The sequence below is a fragment of the Sphaerodactylus townsendi genome, linkage group LG03 (assembly GCF_021028975.2).
Source record: "Sphaerodactylus townsendi isolate TG3544 linkage group LG03, MPM_Stown_v2.3, whole genome shotgun sequence".
Taxonomy (NCBI): Eukaryota; Metazoa; Chordata; class Lepidosauria; order Squamata; family Sphaerodactylidae; genus Sphaerodactylus; species Sphaerodactylus townsendi.
Genome location: NC_059427.1, coordinates 15,367,959 through 15,375,281, shown reverse-complemented (window position 1 = coordinate 15,375,281; position 7,323 = coordinate 15,367,959).

Sequence of the window (7,323 nt, the reverse complement as noted above, 5' to 3'; positions counted from 1 at the left end):
ACTCAATAGTGGATTTTGCACAGCATATTTATAACCAGTTGCAATCGTTACAATGAGTTCCAATCATTTAGAACAACTGCAACTCGTTATAAATTTGATGGGTGGAATTGCTCAATCTTTAGGGTTGCAACCATAAAAGACAAACAGGGCCCCTACACCTTTACATTTCCTAGTCTCTTTGCTCATTAAAAACAGAGGAGGCCATTACTCTTTTCTAGCCATCCAGCCACCCAAATCTTTTCTCTCACCTTTTTCTTCTTAGCTTGCACAAGATCTGAATTATGTACTGTGAGTGAAGAAAATGGAGTGCAAGCACAACTGAATGTGGATTACAGTTTATTTTAGACCTTTGTTATAGTGATAGCGTAAAAGTTACATCCAGTTACAAAAAAATGTACATCTTTTCATCCAGATTTCAAAGCAGTGACTTGGTCAAATAGCAAAACATGTTAAGGTATTTAATTTTCTAAACTATTAAAGGCATCCAGTTTCCAAATATTTAAACATCAGACCAATTTACAAAAGCAGCGGCAAACATTTTTTTTAAAAAAAAGCAGAATGCAGCAATAGCTCCAGAGTCTATAGTATCAATGGTCAGAATTTTTTACATGAATCCACCTCACTTTCAAAAGGTCAAATAATTCTGAAACAAGGAGTTCACCCCCCCCCCCCAAACTACCGGAAGCCAGTGTGAAAGTCATCCAATGAATTTCACAATATACATTCTTCCAAAATTCTAGCTTAAATTCCTTAAGACAAAGGGTGGCCATTATATTCTTTTTAAATTTTTTTTATTAATTTTATTGATAAATCAACATAAATTAAACATACATTGTTTAAGTGCTTTTAAAATATTACAAATGCCTTTCACTTAAATCATATCTACTTCCTCATCTTATTCCTATTTCCTTTTTACATTAGCTAACATTACGCATCATCTTATAGAACTTATATAACATATCTTCCTTACTATTCTGCTAAATTTCTTTTTTCTTCCTCTATTTTACATTATTTAAGCAGTATCTTATTCTGACTTCCTACTAGCTTCTTTCCTAGAATATAAGCTTTATTCTTTACCTTACTTAAAACTTTCTTCTTTTCCTAACTTCGTCATATTTCTATACATAATCCAACACAAATTTATATTTACATTTATGTTCTTGCATATATTTACATAAAAATAAATGAATAATCTTTATGTATTTAGTCCTTGCCTTTTGTTTTAAATAGTACAACAGCTCCTAATATCTTTACATTCTTTTCTAGTTTTCATATATTTCAGGAACGGAGACTAGTTTTCAATAAAATCCTTATTCTTATTTTTCAATAAGCATGAAAGTTTGTCGTTTGCTGCATAGTCTGTTAGGGCGTTCAACCAGTCTTCAACTGCAGGCACCTGCTCCGATTTCCAGTTCTTGGCTATCAGTATCCTTGCTGCTGTAGCCATATATAACAAAAGTTTTTTATATTTCAACGTATTTCTTAACCTCTTATCCAAAATACTAAGTAACAAAAATTCTTTAGTCAACTTAAATTTTATATTCGTAATTCGCTCTATCATATCCTGAACTTCTGTCCAGAATCCTTTTACTTTTCCACACTCCCACCATATGTGTTTATATGAACCAACAACCTTCTTACATCTCCAACATCTGTTGGATTCACTCTTGTACATTTTGGCTAATTTAGCCAGGCACAAGTGCCACCTGTAAAACATTTTAATCCAATTTTCTCTTAAATTAATATTTTGTGTAAATTTGATCTCTTTCCATAAATTGTCCCTCTAATTCAACTGTACGCCCTATTGACTGTGCCCAAATTATCATATTATTTTTTATTCTCTCTGATTCCGTTTCCTTTTCTAGTAATATAGTATATACTCTTTTAATTGCGCCTTTCTCTTCTTTAAACAGAGCTGCCCATAATTCACATTTGTTTAATTCAAAGCCCATTTGAGCATCCTGTAAAAATTTGTCTTTCATTTGAAGATAGAGGAACCACTGGCATTGTTGACCATCTACTATAATTTCTCCTCTTTCCTTCACCTTCCATTTGTTGTTCTTTTCTATGACTATATTTTTGTATCTGATGGGATTGTATACCATGTTCATTTGTCTTAGGGATATAGCCTCTTGCGGGGATATCCACCATGGTGTCTTCGTATATGTTGAATTTTTGTAACTTTCCCAAACCATTCTCAAAGCTTTTCTCACGTAGTGATTATCAAATTCCCTGTTTACCTTAACTTTACCATACCATAAATAGGCATGCCACCCATAAATTAAGTCATATCCCTCTACATTCAAGATCTGTTTGTTCTCTAGTCCCATCCAGTCTCTTATCCACAACATGGCTGCTGCTTGATAATGTATTTTTAAGTTTGGCGCTCCTAGTCCTCCTCTTTCTTGCCTATCACAGACATTTTTGTAATTAATTCTGTTTTTTATTATCCCAAATAAATTTTTGTATTTCTTTTTTCCACTGTTGGAAACATTTGTTATTCGTTATGATGGGAATCATTTGAAAAAGAAAAATCATTTTTGCCAAAATGTTTTGTTTGACTGCTGCTATTCTGCCCAACAGTGTTAATTTCAACTTGGTCCATCTACTCAATTCTTTTTGTACTCCTTTCCAAACAATTTCGTAATTATTTTTATAAAGTAAAATATTCTGTTTAGCCAATACTATACCCAGGTATTTAACTTTATTCACTATTTTGTAATTCATAATTTGCTGTAATCTCTCTTCCGTCTGTTTTTTCTCATTAAATAACATTACATTGGATTTATTTTCATTTACCTTAAGACCTGAGATTTCGAACTCATCTAAGATTAACTTCAAGGATCTAATTGATTCTAATGGATGTTCACACATCACTATTATGTCATCAGCGAATAGTCTTATTTTATATTCCATTTTGTTAACTTTTATGCTGCTAATATTCTCTTTTTCCTTGATTTTAGTTGCTAATATTTCTGTTGCAAATATAAATAGAAGTGGGGATAAGGGACAACCCTGTCTTGATCCATTTCTAATATTTATTGCTGCTGAAAGTTCTTCATTCACTCTTATCTTTGCTATTTGATTTTCGTATATGGCTGATATCCATTCTACAAAGTTGTTTCCACACCCTGCCTTCTTTAGAATTGTAATCATATATTCCCAGGATATTGAGTCCAATGCCTTTTCCATGTCTAGAAAAATTAAGGCAGCCGGCTTATCAATTCTTTTATTTAAGTATTCAATTAAGTCTACTACAACCCTTATGTTGTTCCTCATAAATCTGTTTGGGAGGAATCCATTTTGTTCCTCCCCTATCACCTCTGTTAGTACCTCTTTAAATCTTTGAGCTAATACAGATGCAAAAATTTTATAGTCTGTATTCAGGAGTGCAATGGGGCGGTAATTTTTGACTGATGTTAAGTCCTGTCCTTCTTTTGGCAGCACTGTAATCACTGCTTCTTTACACGAGTTGGGGACTTGTTTTTTGTTTATGATATTATTTATTACAACTTGTAGCATTTTGGCCACTTGATCTTGATATACCTTATAAAATAAGGCTGAAAATCCATCCGGGCCTGGTGCTTTCCTCTCTTTTAATTTGTTAATAGCTTTTATTATTTCCTGATGAGAAATTTCTTTGTTTAGTATTTCTCTATGATGGTCATTTAATTTTATTTTACAATTTTTCCTGTAAGTACTCCTCTATTTTCTCTTCTATTTTTGGTGCTTTATATAATTTTTCATAATATTCCATGAATTTCTTCATTATTTCTGATTGTTTTGCAAAACTATTGTCCCCTTTCTTTAAGAGAGTTATTCTTTTTCTTTGCTTTTCTTGTCTTAATCACCTGGCAAGCCATCACCCTGTTTTGTTGGCATTTTCAAAGTTATTTAATCGGGCATATTTTAGTTTTTTTCCCCATCCCATTTACTATTAACATAGACATCTGATTTTGCATATTTTTTCAGTTCTGTTCTTAATTTACTATTTTTGGTTCTTTCTGTATTTTTTCTTCCCATTCTTTCATTTGCTCTTGTAATTCTTTCACTCTTTTTTCCTTTCCTTTTTTCCATCTACACCCTTCCTTTATGAAAAAAAACCCTCATGTAAGTTTTACATGTTTCCCAAACAATGTCATCTTCCACTTCTCCTGTCAAATTTTCTTTTATAAAGCATTCCAATTCCTTTCTTCCCTTCTCCAGGTGCACAAAGGATTTAAAAAATCCGATGTATAAGTATATTCCCTTCTGTTACCATTATGCATCCTCCAGATATCCTCTATTGCTAAATTTTCATTCATGGTAAAAAAGGTTTCTGGTAATTTCCCCTTAACCTTTTTTCTTTTATCTGAAACTTTTTTATCCATTTGTAAAGATATTACACTGTTCCAATCGCCCATTAAACACATGTTTTCGTATTCTAAATCCATTAATTTATCAGCTAAATGTTTGAAAAATATTCCTTTCTTCTCATTTGGAGCATATACCCCAACCAGCAGCAATCTTTCTCCAAACCAGTCCACTTCCACTGCTATATACCTCCCCTCCTCATCGTTCAGTACTTCCTTAGGATTGTAGTGATCTTTTATATACAACACCACTCCTTTCTTTTTTTCTTATTTGCTGAAATGAAATTCATTCCCAGCTTATTGTTCTGTAAGTAATGCTCATTTCCTTTTTTATATGAGTCTCTTGCAGACATACCAAGTCAGGTTTCTGCTTCTTTAGGTAGTGAAATAATTTTTTCCTCTATTGTGGAGCATTAGCTCCATTTATGTTCCATGAAATTATTTTGACCTCAGACATATTTTAATAAATGAATAATAAATAAATATATAAATAAATAGTTAGTAGTAAAATTAATTAAACCTTTATATCGATGCCTTATATAAGTCTTTGAGGTCCATTTTCAGTTTTTTCAAATAGTCCACAGCCTGTTGTTCATTTACAATTCTGGTTCTCTTTGAGTGATGAAATACCATTAAGCCTTCCAGATGATCCCATCTAAATCTTATATGATTTTCTCTCAGGAACCTTGTCAGTTGTTCATATTTTCTTCTTCTATTCATTATTTCTGTTGGAATTTCCTTCAAAATTAATATTTTTTTTCTATTTGCATTTTTGTCTTTGAGTTCTTAATCAGTATTTCATCTCTTGTTCTTTTTCTTGAAAAGAAGACTAATATATCATGTGACCTTTCTTCCTTTCATTTATAACTCAGTCTGATTACCCTTTCAATATCTTCTTCAATCACTTCTTCCTCCATGTCTAGGTATTTTGCCACATTATTAATAATCATTCCTCTCACATCTTCTTTTTCTATTTCCATGACTCCTCTGAATCTCAATCTTTTCTTTCTTCTGTACCTCTAATAATAACATTTGATCTCTCATTTTGTTAATCAATCCTTCTTTTTCTTGCCAGTCCACTTTCAGATAGTTTATTTCTTCTTCCATTGCCTTGTGTTGTTGTTCCATTTTTCTCACCTTGGAGTCAATTCCTTTTAAACATTTCATTTCTTCTTTCAGGACACTTAATTCATTCACCATTTTGTCACAGTTCAAATTCATTTTATTATAATTTACATTCAGAGTAGTTAATTTATCTTCCATGTCATTAAACCTTGAGCTGGTTTCTTTCTGTATGTTTTTCAACATGTCCATCATTTGATCCATTTTATCTGCTTCCATTCTCTCCATTTTGTCTGGGATACTATTCTTCCTTGTGCCTTTTGACATTTTTGGTAAGTCTGATTGGACACCCTTAGTCAGATTTCCAGATCTGTTACTGTCTCTTTAAACAGAGAAAGTATTTTGTAAACGCGCCCAGCCGGGAACGCTTCACTTTTTACTAAGCAAAGTCTTTGGCTTTCTCCCTTAATATTCTATTAGTTCTACTTAAATGTTCAGTGCAGTATATAAAAACTGCGTTCCACACTTTGGAAGAAGCTTTTAACTCCACCTTTCAGAGCCGTTGTTCACTATCTATGTAAGTTTCTTTAGTTCGTCTAACTATTCCCCCTCCTTCTGTACCTCCGCCCACTCTCTTTTGATCTTCCTTAGTTATTTAGTTGGATTTGTTTACTGCTAGTTACTTGCGTTTTGAAACTCTTATGGTTGGTGAAGTAGATGCAGCCAATTCCTCCCTTCTGTAATTGAAGTTGTCCGCTATAAGTCCAGCTGCAATGCCGCTCGTCTGTCCGTTGCCTCAGCTCCTCGCCCCTCCCGCCTACACCGCGGTTCGCCTCTCCCGCTCGTTCCCTGTGGGCTTGAAATGCCGGCAGAAACTCTTTGCGGACACGCCGTTCTCAGACCCCCTCTTTCCAGGTGGTCTCGTTGAACCTTCCTGGAGCCCCCCCTCTTTCTGGGAGTCTGCTCCTTAGCTCACCCAAAAATAAACGGAGGGATTTCACGGAGCGCTGAAACGCCCGCCCGTTCGCACCAGCCGTCAAAACGGAATTCACCAATTATATTCAAACTGTTTGAAGCCAAGTCAATTGATTAACTCCTGTATGATGCCCAGTTAGGTCCTTTCACCAAATTTGCCCTTTTGGAACTGGTACAATCTAACTGTGTTTCCAGTGCTACTTTGAGAATAAAAACAGGCCTCATGGTAATGGAGGCTACAGTATGGGTGGCCATACTTAACTATTGGCTCAGACTATCTTTTCTCCCACCTTGCCTTGGCCCATTGATTATAATTGACCAGCAATGACGCTCGTCATGCAAAAAAAAATACAAATAGGCTCGAGAAAACTGTTGCTCTGATCACTCCCCGAATCTTGGCTTTGTAAAGGAGGGGGGCAGCAGTGTGCCGGTAATTCTGTCAAGTCTGTTTTGCTGGGAGGGCATGAAGTATAGAGTTGCTTTCGCTTTAGCAGATGCTTTGCTATCTAACAGTCTGGCCTTGGGAGTCTGCTATTGGGATGGGCTTCAAGTCTGGGATCCTCTGTGTGTCTCTGTTCCATCGTGGGGGTGGGGTATGTGCAAACCATATCCTTTTTTTAAATAAATTTTTAATTGATATTTTGAATTTTTACAGATTTGTGCTATACATCTTTATGTTTCATCCTTCACATCCTTTTACCCCCCTTTCCCCCTCCTCCCCCTTCATCTTTGTGCAGCAGCAGGTCCATTCTTTCTAGTCTTCTTTTCCAGTTTTCTTCTGTAATTCCAATTTCGTTTAACCAGTCTTTAAATTCAGTCCAGATCCATATCATATCCTTTTGTTTTTCTTGCCATATTTGGTTACTTGACATTATGTCAAGAATTTCTAATTGTATTTGTTCCCATATATATTCCACCCATTTCTGTATTGTCC